Here is a 19,718-nt window from a genome sequence, read left to right as displayed (position 1 = left end):
TGGTGCAAATTTGTACAGTATATTCATAAGGAAAACAGTTTTTACTTAGTAGTATTGGTATGATTTATACATTTTATTAGGCAAATATATTTAGTTGCGCTCAACATGGCTCTGAGAGTTCCCACAAACAGGAAAAAAATGGAACTGTAATATTTTAAGTATTTGCTAAATGTTTTAATTTAACCATTTGTGGCTGTCAGAAGTTTATATAGGCCTATGAGTACCTAATTACTCAAATATATACTGTACATATATATGTTTCACGTACAATGTTACACAGATATGCTAATGTTTTACTAGTAATGTCTACTTAACTTTCTCTCCACCCCCCTACCACTGAATGAATCACCATCAATTCTCAATGTATGTGCTGGGCATAGTTTCCAAATGTGTATAGTGTGTCTCATTTACAGTAGATTGGTCCAGTGGATATCAAGTATAAATTATCATATAGGTACTTATATTATCTATACTTATATTAGGTAATGCCTGGCCGTATTGCACAAATTACAATTCCATTAAGTTCCAAACCTCTTGGAGCTTTTAAACCACTGAATCCTGAAATGAGGTAACATTTATGGAATGAGGATCCATTGTTTATCACAGAGCTGCTACCTTTATGTCCTGTATAATATCTATTCAGTATTGGCCCGTGTGATTATGTACTATAAGTAAGCATTATTTGCTGCAGATTATGATTGGATGTTGTGCAGTGTTAATATAACCAACTGTTTTTGTTAAACCCTTCTTATTTATTATTCACCGAAATATGCTGCACGTCACATGGTTTCCACAATGCACCTGTAAAGGAAGAGCTCCAACAGGAAGTACCAAAAGCATCCCTCTCAAAGCTAGCTATACTGGGGGACAAGAGACCAGTGGGTTACCGGGGTATTCTTATCTCTATTACTTTTAATTCAGATCATAGGGGCATGGTATGTCACCAGGGTGTACTCTCTACTGAGCAGGTGGTAATGAAGGCCCATTTTATGACTAGACATTCCTTCTCTACAACTGCATAGTTTGGTTCAGGAGCTTGTGACTCAGGTAGAGGTCAAGATTATCAATGTCATCAATCACCTGAGACAGAATGGCACCAAGTCCCCACTCAGGTGTGTCAGCTTGTAGGAAGAAATGCTTATTCATATCCATCAGAGGAGCTGCTCTCTCCGCAAATAGGGGGATAAATATCCTGTATGTTTTTTGGTACTGGCCTTTCTTGGAATACCCTCACTTTATCAACCTGGGATCCCACTTGTCCATTCCCTACTATATAACCCAAGTACTGAGTGTAAAACACTAAATGTGGGTTTTCGCTGAGTTAACATGTGAGCTAAGGATGAGAGTATAGCTTGGCAGTGTATCATGCAGAGTCAGAAATGATAAAAAATGTTAAGAGTAATACAAACATTATTTTCAGCTCAAATAAACATTACTGTGCACCGTCTTACATCCAACTGTAACTAGTGTTACCAGAACTTCATGCAGAGTCAGAAATTATCAACAATGGTCAGAATGATACAAACCATCATTTACAGCTCAAATAAACACTACTGTGCACCGTTTTACATTCAACTGTAACTAGTGTTACCAGAACTTCATACAGAGTCATATATTATCATTAATGTTCAGTCAGATGTTCAGATGATCTCTTATTCCCTCCTCTTGTCAGTAATATAGTGTGAAAGCTCTCTGTTGAAATCAATGTCTTACCTCTCCGTCTTGTGTTTCAGGTCTCATCTGGCTGCTGAACCTGCCATCAAGACAGAACACATACCAGACTACTAAATTTACTGTTTTGCAATAAAGAGCTTGAGGTACACATCTAATGTGTATTCTTATTCACATTTTTCATTCCACCTTAAATGCTGCTGCTGTAATGTTATGTCGCTTTTCACTTTTAGACGGCTCTCTACCCAGGACCACGGCACCCTGATTCTGGCAGGTGTGAAATTCTGAGATTAGATGTGTAAATCTGGGAAAGAATGTTTCTATAATCCCAGAATATTTGTCACAGTGCAGTAGGAAGTGCACCTCTGTCTCTATTTCTCCCTGCTGGCAGTGGGAGCACAGTCTGTCATCTCTGCATAGCCAGGTCTGTCTGTGTCCAGTTTCTCTGGCCAGGCTGTAGTCACTGAGCCTGTACTTCCTCAGGGTCTGTTTCTCTTTGCTGTTACATAAATTGGTCAAATATTAGCCTAGTGTGTATTGTGGTTTTAGCTGTCTGTAGCACTCCAGTTTATATTGTGTGCATCCCAGTGGATAAGGTAGTGTTGTTAAGTGTGTGTGTGTATCTCAGTGGGTAAGGTAGTGTTGTGATTTGGATAATTTTGATTGGTGTTGTAGCTGTGCTGTCCTGATCCTAGCTGGTATCAAGACCAGCTGTACTCTGGGATCCGGAGGGCCTAGTGGTGGTATGAATTGTGGTCTCTGTTTCTCAGGTGTAACCAGTATTTGATTACTCTGTTCTGTATGTTTATTAATAGTGGGTTTTGGCCTAATTTAGCCCAGAAAATTCGCCAAGCTCTGCTGCAGCCTGTGTTCTGAGTCCAGATAGGCTGGCAGTGCCCAGGTCTGACAGTACTGCTCTAGCAGTGCTAGGCTCTACTGCAGCCCCTGTTCTGTGGGTGATAGCAGGACCAGGTCATCTGCATGGTAGTGGTCATGCTTGTTTGTAAGTGTGTGGTGCGAAAATGTGCTCGTATGTGTGATAGTTGGGAGGAAGATCTGACTCTTCCTCAGGGCAGTGTGCCAGCTCTGTGAAGTTGTCAACCTACAATCAGCACAAATGATGAAACCCCCCTCATTCATTAGTGCTTCGTTCATTTGAAGTAACGTTTGTGCGACTTCCACTCCTGAAATATAGTGCCTTGTTTATCGGGTGATCATGTGACCATGTAGGGTGACTTTAACCTCCAGTGACCCCGTCTGCCGAGTTCAAGCATCTGTTACCAGTGCGAGAGTAACAGTTCTGCAATTGTGTTCCTCTGTTTGCCCAGGTGGGGGTCGGTGGTGGATTTTGTATTTAATACCAGTGTCTTCTGTGCATTTGTGTGATCAGGAAAATTCAATTTGTCACAAATATCACATACCCTAATCAGAAGAGTTGCGAGTGTAGTCTCAAAAAGCGAACACTAACAAACAATTGCATGTTCTTACCGACAGGCTTTAACGAGCACGTCTTAATACTTTGTAGATTCGACCCATCTGTCGAGCCATGTGTTCAAAAAGATTGGAATTTGCAATCTTTTACGAAATACAAGCCCACTGTTGCCCTTTTAATGGAAAGCACATTCGTCAATGTGTAAAAGAACCAAGGTGTTTTTTAAGGGCCACTACGTACAAGGTTATCGCGGGTAGTAAATAACACATCCGAAAAGCAAGACTGGAAAGTCCACCATCTCACACCTGCGGACCGCGGCAATACTTTTATTTTCACATAACAGAAGTGAACATACATGTATATCTGAATTCTTTTATAAACGGTCATTTACGTGTGTTTGTATTTACATGGATCATATGCTCAAACATGAAGCGATGAGCTCACAGTCCTTTCATCTTTGTGTTTCCGATCAGTCCTTGGTGTAGAATACACTATGCACACCTGCCCTCTGAAGACACAGTATGGGTGCCTGTGTTAGATCTTCAGGTGCAGTCAAGTCTGCAGGGTAATGACCCAAACATGTTTGCTTGTCCTGCTTCATGAAGTTGCCCACCCACTCATCGAACTGCACAAACAATGAAACTCACCGTATGGCACAGAGGGGATTGTCTGAATACACTAGTGTTTCCCTATGTGAGGTGACCGGTGTGGTACAGAGGGGATTGTCTGAATACACAGGTATTTCCCCGTGTGAAGTGACTGGTGTGTAGCACAGAGGGGATTGTCTGAATACACCAGTGTGTCTCTGTGTGAGGTGACCTGTGTGGGACAGAGAGGATTGTCTGAATACACCAGTGTCTCCCTGAGTGAGGCGACAAGTGTGTAGAATAGAAGGGATTGTCTGAATACACCAGTGTATCCCTGTATGAGATGACTGGTGTGGCACAGAGGAGATTGAACAAATACACCTGTATCTCCCTGTGTGAGGTGACCGGTGTGGAAAAGAGGGGATCGTCCGAAAACGCCAGTGGGTCCATGTGTGAGGTGACCGGTGTATGGCACAGACAGGATTGTCTGAATACACGAGTGTGTCTCTGTTTGAGATGACCGTTGTGATACAGAGGGCACTGCCTGAATACACCAAAGTCTCCCTGAGTGAGGTGACCGGTGTGGCACTGAGGGGATTGTCTTAATACACCAGTGTCTCCCTGTGTGAGGTGACCGGTGTGTTAGAAAGGGGATTGTCTGAATATACCAATGTGTCCCAGTGTGAGGTGACCGGTGTGAAGAGAACAATGTCTAAATACATAATTTTCTCCCTTTGTAAGATGTGAGGTGATCAGAGTGTGGTGCAGAGGGGATTGTCTGAATACAGCAGTTTGTCTCTGTGTGACTCACAGTGACAGGGGAATTCGGACAATCCGCTCTGTGCCACAGCGGTCACCTCATACTGCGAGACACTGGCATATTCAGACTATCCCCTCTGTATCACACCGGTCACCACACATAGAGATACACTGGTGTATTCAGACAATCCCCTCTATTCCACACACAAGTCACATCACACAGGGAAACACTATTATATTCAGACAATCCTCTGTGTGCCACACACCGGTAACGTCACATAGTAAGACACTGGTGTATTTAGACAATCCCCTCTGTACCACACTGATCACCTCATAGAAGGACACACTGGTGTATTCAGACAGTTCCCCTTTGTACCACACCAGTCATCTCACAATAGGACACACTGTAGTATTCGGACAATCCCCTCTGTACCACACAATGGTCACCTCACACAGGGAAACACTGGTGTATACTGACAATCCCCTAATTTCCACACCAGTCACCTCACAGAGGGACACAGTAGTGTATTCGGACTATCCCCTCTCTACCACACACCGGTAACCTCACATTGGGAAACAATGGTGTATTCAGCCGATCCCCTCTGTGCCACAGCGGTAACCTCACACAGGCATACTGGTGTATTCGGAAAATCCCTTCTGTGCCATACCGGTCACCTCACACAGGGAGATTTTGATGTATTCGAACAATCCATTCTGTGCCACACTGGTCACCTCACACAGGGAGACACTGGTGTATTCGGACAATCTCCACTGTACCACACCAGTCACCTCACACAGGGAGACATTGGTGTATTCAGACAATCACCTCTGTACCACACCTGTCACCTCAAATAGGGACACACTGGTGTATTCAGACAATTCCCTCTATTCCACACACTGGTCACCTCACCCCGGGAAACACTGGTGTATTCAGACAATCCCTTCTTTACCACACCGGTACCCTCACACATAGAGACGCTGGTGTATTAACATGGTCCCCTGAATAGACCAGTGTCTCTCTCTGTGAGGTGACAGGCGTGGAACAAAGGGGATTGTCTAAATACACCAGTGTGTCCCTATGTGAGTTGACCTGTGTGGTACAGGGGGGATTGTCTGAATACACAGGTATTTCCCTGTGTGAAGTGAATGGTGTATGGCACAGAGAGGATTGTCTGAATACACCAGTGTCTCATTGTGTGAGGTTACTGGTTTGTGGCAAAGAGAGCATTGTCCGAATACACCAGGGTGTCCCTTTGTGAGGTGACCGGTGTGGCACAGAGGAGATTGTCTGAATACACCAGTATCTCCTGTGTGAGTTGACCGGTGTTCTACAGAGGACATTGTCTGAATACACCAGTGCGTCCTTCTGTGAGCTGAATGTGTGGGACAGAGAGGATTGTCTGAATACACCACACTGTGCAGAAGTTGTCAAAGCCAAGAAAAACATGTTTTTGAAAAATTGAGAATCCCTATGTAACTACTGGGGCCAGAAGAGCACACTGAGCCAATTCTTAGCCCCACTGTGCAGAAGTTGTCAAAACGTGTTTTTCAGCCGAGATAAACGCAATTTTGCAACTTTTGGCACTCCAATGTAACTGCTGGGGCAGGAAGAACTCGTTTTTCAAAATGTGTTTTTCAGCCGAAATAAACGCATTTTATCAAAATTTGGAATCCCAATGTAACTGCTGGACTCAGAATAGCATACTGAGTCAGCTCTTAACCCCAGTGTGCAGAAGATGTCAGAACATGTTTTTCAGCCAAAATCAACATGTTCTTGCAAATTTTGGACTCTAAATGTAACTGCTGGGCTCAGAATAGCACACAGAGTCAGCTTTTAGCCCCACTGTGCAGAAGTTGTCAAAACGTGTTTTTCAGCCAAGATAAATGCAATTTTGCAACTTTTGGCACTCCAATGTAACTGCTGGGGCAGGAACAGCACATTTTGTCAAAATGTGTTTTATCAGCCGAGATAAACGTGTTTTTGCAACCTTAAGCACCCAATGTAACTGCTTGGCTCAGAAGAGCACACTGAGTCAGCTCTTAGCCTCACTGTGCAGAAGTTGTCAAAATGTGTTTTTCAGCCAGGATAAAAGCGTTTTTGCAACCTTATTCACCCCAATTTAACTGCTTGGCTCAGAAGAGCACACTGAGTCAGCTCTTAGCCTCACTGTGCAGAAGTTGTCAAAATGTGTTTTTCAGCCAGGATAAAAGCGTTTTTGCAACCTTATGCACCCCAATGTAACTGCTTGGCTCAGATGAGCACACTGAGTCAGCTCTTAGCCCCACTGTGCAGAAGTTGTCAAAACATGATTTCCAGCCAAGATAAACAAGTTTTTGCAACTTTGGGCACTCCAAATTTTTCAAAATGTGTTTTTCCGCCGAAATAAATGCGTTTTTTCAAAATTGTTAATGCCACTATAACTGCTGGGCTCAGAAGAGCCCACTGAGGCAGCCTTCAACCCCAGTGTGCAGAAGTTGTCAAAATGTATTTTTCAGCTGAGATATATGCATTTTTGCAGCTTTGGTAACTCCAATGTAACTGCCTGGCTCAGAAGAGCACACTGAGTCAGCTCTTAGCCCCACTGTGCAGAAGTTGTCAAAACATGATTTCCAGCCAAGATAAACAAGTTTTTGCAACATTGTGCACTCCAATATAACTTATGGGACAGGAACAGCACATTTTTCAAAATGTGTTTTTCGGCCGAAATAAATGCGTTTTTTCAAAATTGTTAATGCCACTATAAATGCTGGGCTCAGAAGAGCCCACTGAGGCAGCCTTCAACCCCAGTGTGCAGAAGTTGTCAAAATGTATTTTTCAGCTGAGATATATGCATTTTTGCAGCTTTGGTAACCCCAATGTAACTGCCTGGCTCAGAAGAGCACACTGAGTCAGCCCTTAACGACACTGTGCAGAAGTTGTCAAAACGTGTTCTTGAGCAGAGATAAACACGTTTCTGCAACTTTGGGCATCCCAATGTAACTGCTGGGGTAGGGAACAGTACATTTTTCAAAATGTGCTTTTCAGCAGAAATAAATGCGTTTTTGCAGACTTTGAAATCCCTATGTAACTGCTTGGCTAAGAAGAGCACTCTGAGTCAGCTCTGAACCCCAGTGTGCAGAAGTTGTCAAAACGTGATTTTCAGCCGAGAAAACACGTTTTTGCAACTTTGGTCACCCCCATGTAACTTATAGGGCAGGAACAGCACACTTTTCAAAACCAGTTATTCAGCCGAAATAACACGTTTTTTCAATCCTTGGAATCCCAATGTAACTGCCTGGCTCAGAAGAGCCTACTGAGACAGCCCTTAACCCAAGTGTGCAGATATGGTCAAAACTTGTTTTTCAGCCTAAATACACACGTTTCTGCAACTTTGGTCACCCCCATGTAACTTATGGGGCAGGAACAGCACACTTTTCAAAACGTGTTTTTCAGCCGAAATAAACACGTTTTTTCAAACTTTGGAATCCCAATGTAACTGCCTGCCTCAGAAGAGCCCACTGAGTCAGCCCTTAACCCCAGTTTCAGAAATGGTCAAAACTTGTTTTTCAGCAGAAATACACTCGTTTCTGCAACTTTGGTCACCCTCGTGTAACTTATGGGGCAGGAACAGCACACTTTTCAAAACGTGTTTTTCATTAAAAATAAATGCGTTTTTTCTAACTTTGGAATCCAAATGTAAATGCCTGGCTCAGAAGAGCCCACTGAGTAAGCCCTTAACCCTAGTGTGCAGAAGTGGTCAAAATGTATTTTTCAGCTGATATAAATTCATTTTTGCAGCTTTGGTCACCCCAATATAACTGCCTGGCTCAGAAGAGCCCCCTGAGTCAGCCCTTAACCCAAGTGTGCAGATATGGTCAAAACTTGTTTTTCAGCCGAAATACACACGTTTCTGCAACTTTGGTCACCCCCATGTAACTTATGGGGCAGGAACAGCACACTTTTCAAAACGTGTTTTTCAGCCGAAATAAATACGTTTTTTCAAACTTTGGAATCCCAATGGAACTGCCTTGGTCAGAAGAGCCCACTGAGCCAGCCCTTAAAACAAGTGTGCAGAAGTGCTCAAAACATGTTTTTCAGTGGAAATAAACACATTTCTTTGCAACTTTTGTCACCCCCATGTAACTTATGGGGCAGGAAGAGCACACTTTTCAAAATTTGTTTTTCGGCCGAAATAAACACGTTCTTTCAAACTTTGGAATCCCAATGTAACTGCCTGGCTCAGAAGAGCCCACTGAGTCAGCCCTTAACCCCAGTTTCAGAAATGGTCAAAACTTGTTTTTCAGCAGAAATACACTCGTTTCTGCAACTTTGGTCACCCTCGTGTAACTTATGGGGCAGGAACAGCCCACTGTTCAAAACGTGTTTTTCATTAAAAATAAATGCGTTTTTTCTAACTTTGGAATCCCAATGTAAATGCCTGGCTCAGAAGAGCCCACTGAGTCAGCCCTTAACCCCAGTGTGCAGAAGTGGTCAAAACGTGTTTTTCAGCAGAAATTAACATGTTTCTGCAACTTTGGTCACCCCCATGTAACTTATGGGGCAGTAATAGCACACTTTTCAAAATGTGTATTTCGGCCGATATAAACACGTTTTTTCAATCTTTCGAATCAAAATGTAACTGCCAGGCTCAGATGAGCCCACTGAGTCAGCCCTTAACCCCAGTGTGCAGAAGTGGTTAAAACATGTTTTTCAGCGGAAATAAACACTTTCCTGCAACTTTTGTGACCCCCATGTAACTTATGGGGTAGGAACAGCACACTTTTCAACACCTGGTTTTCAGCCGAAATAACATGTTTTTTTAAACCTTCGAATCCCAATGTAACTGCCTGGCTCAGAAGAGCCTACTGAGACAGCCCTTAACCACAGTGTGCAGAAGTGGTCAAGACGTGTTTTTTAACAGAAATAAACATGTTTCTGCAACTTTGGTCACCCCCATGTAACTTATGGGGCAGTAACAGCACACTTTTCAAAACATGTTTTTCAGCCCGAAATAAACGCGTTTTTTTCAGACTGCAGAATCCCAGTGTAACTGCAAGGCTCAGAAGAGCCCACACACTCAGCTCTTAACCCTAGTGTGCAGAAAGTGTCAAAACGTGTTTTTCAGCAGAAATAAACATGTTTCAGCAAGTTTAGTCACCCCCATGTAAGTTATGGGGCAGTAACAGCACACTTTTCAAAACGTGTTTTTCAGCCCGAAATAAACACGTTTTTTCAGACTGCTGAAACCCAAAGTAACTCCAAGGCTCAGAAGAGCCCACAAACTCAGCTCTTAACCGCAGTGTGCAGAAAGTGTAAAAAGGTGTTTTTCAGCAGAAATAAACATGTTTCAGCAAGTTTGGTCACCCCCATGTAACTTATGGGGCAGTAAAAGCACACTTTTGAAAACGTATTTTTCAGCCCGAAATAAACGCGTTATTTCAGACTGCTGAAGCCCAGTGTAACTGCAAGGCTCAGAAGAGCCCACACACTCAGCTCATAACCCCAGTGTGCAGAAAGTGTCAAAAAGTGTTTTTCAGCAGAAATAAACATGTATCTGCAAGTTTGGTCACCCCCATGTAAGTTATGGGGCAGTAAAAGCACACTTTTCAAAACGTATTTTTCAGCCCGAAATAAACACGTTTTTTCAGACTGCTGAAGCCCAGTGTAACTGCAAGGCTCAGAAGAGCCCACACACTCAGCTCTTAACCCTAGTGTGCAGATTGTGTCAAAACGTGTTTTTCAGCAGAAATAAACATGTTTCTGCAAGTTTAGTTACCCCCATGTAAGTTATGGGGCAGTAACAGCACACATTTCAAAACGTGTTTTTCAGGCCGATATAAACTCGTTTTTTCAGACTGCAGAATCCCAGTGTAACTGCAAGGTTCAGAAGAGCCCACAAACTCAGCTCTTAACCCCAGTGTGCAGAAAGTGTCAAAACGTGTTTTTCAGCAGAAATAAACATGTTTTAGCAAGTTTGGTAACCCCCATGTAAGTTATGGGGCAGTAACAGCACTCTTTTCAAAACGTGTTTTTCAGCCCGAAATACACGCTTTTTTTCAGACTTCCGAATCCCAATATAACAGCAAGGCTCAGAAGAGCCCACACACTCAGCTCTTAACCCCAGTGTGCAGAAAGTGTCAAAACTTGTTTTACAGCCAAAATAAACATGTTTCTGCAAGTTTGGTCACCCCCATTTAACTTATGGGGCAGTAACAGCACACTTTTCAAAACTTGATTTTCAGCCAAAATAACGCGTTTTTTTAAAATAATTAATCCCACTATAACTGCTGGGCTCAGAAGAGCCCACACACTCAGCTCTTAACCCCAGTGTGCAGAAAGTGTCAAAACGTGTTTTTCAGCAGAAATAAACATGTTTCTGCAAGTTTGGTCAACCCCATGTAACTTCTGGGGCAGTAAAAGCACACTTTTCAAAACGTGTTTTTCAGCCCGAAATAAACACGTTTTTTCAGACTTCAGAATCGCAATGTAACAGCAAGGCTCAGAAGAGCCCACACACTCAGCTCTTAACCCCAGTGTGCAGAAAGTGTCAAAACGTGTTTTTCAGCAGAAATAAACATGTTTCTGCAAGTTTGGTCACCCCCATTTAACTTATGGGCAGTAACAGCACACTTTTCAAAACGTGTTTTTCAGCCCGAAATAAACGCGTTTTTTCAGACAACTGAATCCCAGTGTAACAGCAAGGCTCAGAAGAGGTCACACACTCAGCTCTTAACCCCAGTGTGCAGAAAGTGTCAAAACGTGCTTTTCAGCCGAAATAAACATGTTTCTGCAAGTTTGGTCACCTTCATTTAATTTATGGGGTAGTAACAGCACACCTTTCAAAACGTTTTTTTCCGCCCGAAATAAAGGCGTTTTTTCAGACTTCAGAGTCCCAATGTAACTGCAAGGCTCAGAAGAGCCCACACACTCAGCTCTTAACCCCAGTGTGCAGAAGTGTCAAAACGTGTTTTTCAGCAGAAATAAACATGTTTCTGCAAGTTTAGTCACCCCCATGTAAGTTATGGGGCAGTAACAGCACACTTTTCAAAACGTGTTTTTCAGCCCGAAATAAACGCGTTTTTTCAGACTGCTGAAACCCAAAGTAACTCCAAGGCTCAGAAGAGCCCACAAACTCAGCTCTTAACCGCAGTGTGCAGAAAGTGTAAAAAGGTGTATTTCAGCAGAAATAAACACGTTTCTGCAACTTTGATCACCCCCATGTAACTTACGGGGCAGGAACAGCACACTTTTCAAAATTTGTTTTTCGGCCGAAATAAACACGTTCTTTCAAACTTTAGAATCCCAATGTAACTGCCTGGCTCAGAAGAGCCCACTGAGTCAGCCCTTAACCCCAGTTTCAGAAATGGTCAAAACTTGTTTTTCAGCAGAAATACATTCGTTTCTGCAACTTTGGTCACCCTCGTGTAACTTATGGGGCAGGAACAGCCCACTGTTCAAAACGTGTTTTTCATTAAAAATAAATGCGTTTTTTCTTACTTTGGAATCCCAATGTAAATGCCTGGCTCAGAAGAGCCCACTGAGTCAGCCCTTAACCCTAGTGTGCAGAAGTGGTCAAAATGTATTTTTCAGCTGATATAAATCCATTTTTGCAGCTTTGGTCAACCCAATATAACTGCCTGGCTCAGAAGAGCCCACTGAGTCAGCCCTTAACCCCAGTGTGCAGAAGTGGTCAAAACGTGTTTTTCAGTGGAAATAAACACTTTTCTGCAACTTTTGTAACTTATGGGGCAGGAACAGCACACTTTTCAAAATTTGTTTTTCGGCCGAAATAAACACGTTTTTTCCAAATTTGTAATCCCATTATAACTGCTGGCTCAGAAGAGCCCAAGGAGTTAGCCCTTAACCCCAGTGTGCCGAAGTGGTTAAAACGTGTTTTTCAGCGGAAATAAACACTTTTCTGCAGGTTTTGTCACCCCCATGTAACTTATGAGGTAGGAACAGCACACTTTTCAAAACCTTTTTTTCAGCCGAAATAACGCGTTTTTTTAAACCTTGGAATCACAATGTAACTGCTTGATTCAGAAGAGCCCACTGAGTCAGCCCTTAACCCCAGTGTGCAGAAGTGGACAAAACGTTTTTTTTCAACCGAAATACACACGTTTTTGCAACTTTGGTCACCCCCATGTAACTTATGGGGCAGGAACAGCACACTTTTCAAAACTTGATTTTCAGCCAAAATAACGCGTTTTTTTAAAATAATTAATCCCACTATAACTGCTGGGCTCAGAAGAGCCCACACACTCAGCTCTTAACCCCAGTGTGCAAAAAGTGTCAAAACGTGTTTTTCAGCAGAAATAAACATGTTTCTGCAAGATTAGTCACCCCCATGTATCTTACGGGGCAGTAACAGCACTCTTTTCAAAACGTGTTTTTCAGCCCGAAATAAACGCGTTTTTTCAGACAACTGAATCCCAATGTAACAGCAAGGCTCAGAAGAGCCCACACACTCAGCTGTTAACCCCAGTGTGCAGAAAGGGTCAAAACGTGTTTTTCAGCAGAAATAAACATGTTTCTGCAAGTTTGGTCAACCCCATGTAAGTTATGGGGCAGTAACAGCACTCTTTTCAAAATGTGTTTTTCAGCCCGAAATAAACGCGTTTTTTCAGACAACAGAATCCCCATGTAACAGCAAGGCTCAGAAGAGCCCACACACTCAGCTCTTAACCCCAGTGTGCAGAAAGGGTCAAAACGTGTTTTTCAGCAGAAATAAACATGTTTCTGCAAGTTTGGTCAACCCCATGTAAGTTATGGGGCAGTAACAGCACTCTTTTCAAAACGTGTTTTTCAGCCCGAAATAAACGCGTTTTTTCAGACAACTGAATCCCCATGTAACAGCAAGGCTCATATGAGCCCACACACTCAGCTCTTAACCCCAGTGTGCAGAAAGGGTCAAAACGTGTTTTTCAGCAGAAATAAACATGTTTCTGTAAGTTTGGTCAACCCCATATAAGTTATGGGGCAGTAACAGCACTCTTTTCAAAACGTGTTTTTCAGCCCGAAATAAACACGTTTTTTCAGACAACTGAATCCCCATGTAACAGCAAAGCTCAGAAGAGCCCACACACTCAGCTCTTAACCCCAGTGTGCAGAAAGGGTCACAAATGTGTTTTTCAGCAGAAATAAACATGTTTCTGCAAGTTTGGTCAACCCCATGTAACTTATAGGGCAGTAACAGCACTCTTTTCAAAACGTGTTTTTCAGCCCCAAATAAACGCGTTTTTTCAGACAACTGAATCCCCATGTAACAGCAAGGCTCAGAAGAGCCCACACACTCAGCTCTTAACCCCAGTGTGCAGAAAGGGTCAAAACGTGTTTTTCAGCAGAAATAAACATGTTTCTGCAAGATTAGTCACCCCCATGTATCTTACGGGGCAGTCACAGCACTCTTTTCAAAACGTGTTTTTCAGCCCGAAATAAACGCGTTTTTTCAGACAACTGAATCCCAATGTAATAGCAAGGCTCAGAAGAGCTCACACACTCAGCTCTTAACCCCAGTGTGCAGAAAGGGTCAAAATGTGTTTTTCAGCAGAAATAAACATGTTTCTGCAAGTTTGGTCAACCCCATGTAACTTTTGGGGCAGGAACAGCACACTTTTCAAAACCTGATTTTCAGCCAAAATAACGCGTTTTTTTAAAATAATTAATCCCACTATAACTGCTGGGCTCAGAAGAGCCCACACACTCAGCTCTTAACCCCAGTGTGCAAAAAGTGTCAAAACGTGTTTTTCAGCAGAAATAAACATGTTTCTGCAAGATTAGTCACCCCCATGTATCTTACGGGGCAGTAACAGCACTCTTTTCAAAACGTGTTTTTCAGCCCGAAATAAACGCGTTTTTTCAGACAACTGAATCCCAATGTAACAGCAAGGCTCAGAAGAGCCCACACACTCAGCTCTTAACCCCAGTGTGCAGAAAGGGTCAAAACGTGTTTTTCAGCAGAAATAAACATGTTTCTGTAAGTTTGGTTAACCCCATGTAAGTTATGGGGCAGTAACAGCACTCTTTTCAAAACGTGTTTTTCAGCCCGAAATAAACGCGTTTTTTCAGACAACTGAATCCCCATGTAACAGCAAAGCTCAGAAGAGCCCACACACTCAGCTCTTAACCCCAGTGTGCAGAAAGGGTCACAAATGTGTTTTTCAGCAGAAATAAACATGTTTCTGCAAGTTTGGTCAACCCCATGTAAGTTATGGGGCAGTAACAGCACTCATTTCAAAACGTGTTTTTCAGCCCGAAATAAACGCGTTTTTTCAGACAACAGAATCCCCATGTAACAGCAAGGCTCAGAAGAGCCCACACACTCAGCTCTTAACCCCAGTGTGCAGAAAGGGTCAAAACGTGTTTTTCAGCAGAAATAAACATGTTTCTGCAAGTTTGGTCAACCCCATGTAAGTTATGGGGCAGTAACAGCACTCTTTTCAAAACGTGTTTTTCAGCCCGAAATAAACGCGTTTTTTCAGACAACTGAATCCCCATGTAACAGCAAAGCTCAGAAGAGCCCAAACACTCAGCTCGTAACCCCAGTGTGCCGAAAGGGTCACAAATGTGTTTTTCAGCAGAAATAAACATGTTTCTGCAAGTTTGGTCAACCCCATGTAACTTATAGGGCAGTAACAGCACTCTTTTCAAAACGTGTTTTTCAGCCCCAAATGAATGCGTTTTTTCAGACAACTGAATCCCCATGTAACAGCAAGGCTCAGAAGATCCCACACACTCAGCTCTTAACCCCAGTGTGCAGAAAGGGTCAAAACGTGTTTTTCAGCAGAAATAAACATGTTTCTGAAAGATTAGTAACCCCCATGTATCTTACGGGGCAGTAACAGCACTCTTTTCAAAACGTGTTTTTCAGCCCGAAATAAACGCGTTTTTTCAGACAACTGAATCCCAATGTAACAGCAAGGCTCAGAAGAGCTCACACACTCAGCTCTTAACCCCAGTGTGCAGAAAGGGTCAAAATGTGTTTTTCAGCAGAAATAAACATGTTTCTGCAAGTTTGGTCAACCCCATGTAAGTTATGGGGCAGTAACAGCACTCTTTTCAAAACGTGTTTTTCAGCCCGAAATAAACGCGTTCTTTCAGACAACAGAATCCCCATGTAACAGCAAGGCTCAGAAGAGCCCACACACTCAGCTCTTAACCCCAGTGTGCAGAAAGGGTCAAAACGTGTTTTTCAGCAGAAATAAACGTTTCTGCAAGTTTGGTCAACCCCATGTACGTTATGGGGCAGTAACAGCACTCTTTTCAAAACGTGTTTTTCAGCCCGAAATAAACGCGTTTTTTCAGACAACTGAATCCCCATGTAACAGCAAGGCTCAGAAGAGCCCACACACTCAGCTCTTAACCCCAGTGTGCAGAAAGGGTCACAAATGTGTTTTTCAGCAGAAATAAACATGTTTCTGCAAGTTTGGTCAACCCCATGTAACTTATAGGGCAGTAACAGCACTCTTTTCAAAACGTGTTTTTCAGCCCCAAATGAATGCGTTTTTTCAGACAACTGAATCCCCATGTAACAGCAAGGCTCAGAAGATCCCACACACTCAGCTCTTAACCCCAGTGTGCAAAAAGTGTCAAAACGTGTTTTTCAGCAGAAATAAACATGTTTCTGCAAGATTAGTCACCCCCATGTATCTTACGGGGCAGTAACAGCACTCTTTTCAAAACGTGTTTTTCAGCCCGAAATAAACGCGTTTTTTCAGACAACTGAATCCCAATGTAACAGCAAGGCTCAGAAGAGCCCACACACTCAGCTGTTAACCCCAGTGTGCAGAAAGGGTCAAAACGTGTTTTTCAGCAGAAATAAACATGTTTCTGCAAGTTTGGTCAACCCCATGTAAGTTATGGGGCAGTAACAGCACTCTTTTCAAAATGTGTTTTTCAGCCCGAAATAAACGCGTTTTTTCAGACAACAGAATCCCCATGTAACAGCAAGGCTCAGAAGAGCCCACACACTCAGCTCTTAACCCCAGTGTGCAGAAAGGGTCAAAACGTGTTTTTCAGCAGAAATAAACATGTTTCTGCAAGTTTGGTCAACCCCATGTAAGTTATGGGGCAGTAACAGCACTCTTTTCAAAACGTGTTTTTCAGCCCGAAATAAACGCGTTTTTTCAGACAACTGAATCCCCATGTAACAGCAAAGCTCAGAAGAGCCCACACACTCAGCTCTTAACCCCAGTGTGCAGAAAGGGTCACAAATGTGTTTTTCAGCAGAAATAAACATGTTTCTGCAAGTTTGGTCAACCCCATGTAACTTATAGGGCAGTAACAGCACTCTTTTCAAAACGTGTTTTTCAGCCCCAAATGAATGCGTTTTTTCAGACAACTGAATCCCCATGTAACAGCAAGGCTCAGAAGATCCCACACACTCAGCTCTTAACCCCAGTGTGCAGAAAGTGTCAAAACGTGTTTTTCAGCAGAAATAAACATGTTTCTGAAAGATTAGTCACCCCCATGTATCTTACGGGGCAGTAACAGCACTCTTTTCAAAACGTGTTTTTCAGCCCGAAATAAACGCGTTTTTTCAGACAACTGAATCCCAATGTAACAGCAAGGCTCAGAAGAGCTCACACACTCAGCTCTTAACCCCAGTGTGCAGAAAGGGTCAAAATGTGTTTTTCAGCAGAAATAAACATGTTTCTGCAAGTCTGGTCAACCCCATGTAAGTTATGGGGCAGTAACAGCACTCTTTTCAAAACGTGTTTTTCAGCCCGAAATAAACGCGTTCTTTCAGACAACAGAATCCCCATGTAACAGCAAGGCTCAGAAGAGCCCACACACTCAGCTCTTAACCCCAGTGTGCAGAAAGGGTCAAAACGTGTTTTTCAGCAGAAATAAACGTTTCTGCAAGTTTGGTCAACCCCATGTAAGTTATGGGGCAGTAACAGCACTCTTTTCAAAACGTGTTTTTCAGCCCGAAATAAACGCGTTTTTTCAGACAACTGAATCCCCATGTAACAGCAAGGCTCATATGAGCCCACACACTCAGCTCTTAACCCCAGTGTGCAGAAAGGGTCAAAACGTGTTTTTCAGCAGAAATAAACATGTTTCTGTAAGTTTGGTCAACCCCATGTAAGTTATGGGGCAGTAACAGCACTCTTTTCAAAACGTGTTTTTCAGCCCGAAATAAACGCGTTTTTTCAGACAACTGAATCCCCATGTAACAGCAAAGCTCAGAAGAGCCCACACACTCAGCTCTTAACCCCAGTGTGCAGAAAGGGTCACAAATGTGATTTTTCAGCAGAAATAAACATGTTTCTGCAAGTTTGGTCAACCCCATGTAACTTATAGGGCAGTAACAGCACTCTTTTCAAAACGTGTTTTTCTGCCCCAAATAAACGCGTTTTTTCAGACAACTGAATCCCCATGTAACAGCAAGGCTCAGAAGAGCCCACACACTCAGCTCTTAACCCCAGTGTGCAGAAAGGGTCAAAACGTGTTTTTCAGCAGAAATAAACATGTTTCTGAAAGATTAGTCACCCCCATGTATCTTACGGGGCAGTAACAGCACTCTTTTCAAAACGTGTTTTTCAGCCCGAAATAAACGCGTTTTTTCAGACAACTGAATACCCATGTAACAGCAAGGCTCAGAAGAGCTCACACACTAAGCTCTTAACCCCAGTGTGCAGAAAGGGTCAAAATGTGTTTTTCAGCGGAAATAAACATGTTTCTGCAAGTTTGGTCAACCCCATGTAAGTTATGGGGCAGTAACAGCACTCTTTTCAAAACGTGTTTTTCAGCCCGAAATAAACGCGTTCTTTCAGACAACAGAATCCCCATGTAACAGCAAGGCTCAGAAGAGCCCACACACTCAGCTCTTAACCCCAGTGTGCAGAAAGGGTCAAAACGTGTTTTTCAGTAGAAATAAACATGTTTCTGCAAGTTTGGTCAACCCCATGTAAGTTATGGGGCAGTAACAGCACTCTTTTCAAAACGTGTTTTTCAGCCCGAAATAAACGCGTTTTTTCAGACAACTGAATCCCCATGTAACAGCAAGGCTCATATGAGCCCACACACTCAGCTCTTAACCCCAGTGTGCAGAAAGGGTCAAAACGTGTTTTTCAGCAGAAATAAACATGTTTCTGCAAGTTTGGTCAACCCCATGTAACTTATAGGGCAGTAACAGCACTCTTTTCAAAACGTGTTTTTCAGCCCCAAATAAACGCGTTTTTTCAGACAACTGAATCCCCATGTAACAGCAAGGCTCAGAAGAGCCCACACACTCAGCTCTTAACCCCAGTGTGCAGAAAGGGTCAAAACGTGTTTTTCAGCAGAAATAAACATGTTTCTGAAAGATTAGTCACCCCCATGTATCTTACGGGGCAGTAACAGCACTCTTTCCAAAACGTGTTTTTCAGCCCGAAATAAACGCGTTTTTTCAGACAACTGAATCCCAATGTAACAGCAAGGCTCAGAAGAGTTCACACACTCAGCTCTTAACCCCAGTGTGCAGAAAGGGTCAAAACGTGTTTTTCAGCAGAAATAAACATGTTTCTGCAAGTTTGGTCAACCCCATGTAAGTTATGGGGCAGTAACAGCACTCTTTTCAAAACGTGTTTTTCAGCCCGAAATAAACGCGTTTTTTCAGACAACTGAATCCCCATGTAACAGCAAGGCTCATATGAGCCCACACACTCAGCTCTTAACCCCAGTGTGCAGAAAGGGTCAAAACGTGTTTTTCAGCAGAAATAAACATGTTTCTGAAAGATTAGTCACCCCCATGTATCTTACGGGGCAGTAACAGCACTCTTTTCAAAACGTGTTTTTCAGCCCGAAATAAACGCGTTTTTTCAGACAACTGAATCCCCATGTAACAGCAAGGCTCAGAAGAGCTCACACACTCAGCTCTTAACCCCAGTGTGCAGAAAGGGTCAAAACGTGTTTTTCAGCAGAAATAAACATGTTTCTGCAAGTTTGGTCAACCCCATGTAAGTTATGGGGCAGTAACAGCACTCTTTTCAAAACGTGTTTTTCAGCCCGAAATAAACGCGTTCTTTCAGACAACAGAATCCCCATGTAACAGCAAGGCTCAGAAGAGCCCACACACTCAGCTCTTAACCCCAGTGTGCAGAAAGGGTCAAAACGTGTTTTTCAGTAGAAATAAACATGTTTCTGCAAGTTTGGTAAACCCCATGTAAGTTATGGGGCAGTAACAGCACTCTTTTCAAAACGTGTTTTTCAGCCCGAAATAAACGCGTTTTTTCAGACAACTGAATCCCCATGTAACAGCAAGGCTCATATGAGCCCACACACTCAGCTCTTAACCCCAGTGTGC

The sequence above is a fragment of the Lepisosteus oculatus genome, chromosome 7 (assembly GCF_040954835.1).
Source record: "Lepisosteus oculatus isolate fLepOcu1 chromosome 7, fLepOcu1.hap2, whole genome shotgun sequence".
NCBI lineage: Eukaryota > Metazoa > Chordata > Actinopteri > Semionotiformes > Lepisosteidae > Lepisosteus > Lepisosteus oculatus.
The sequence above is the reverse complement of the archived record's forward strand: the minus strand, read 5'-3'. Positions refer to the sequence as shown.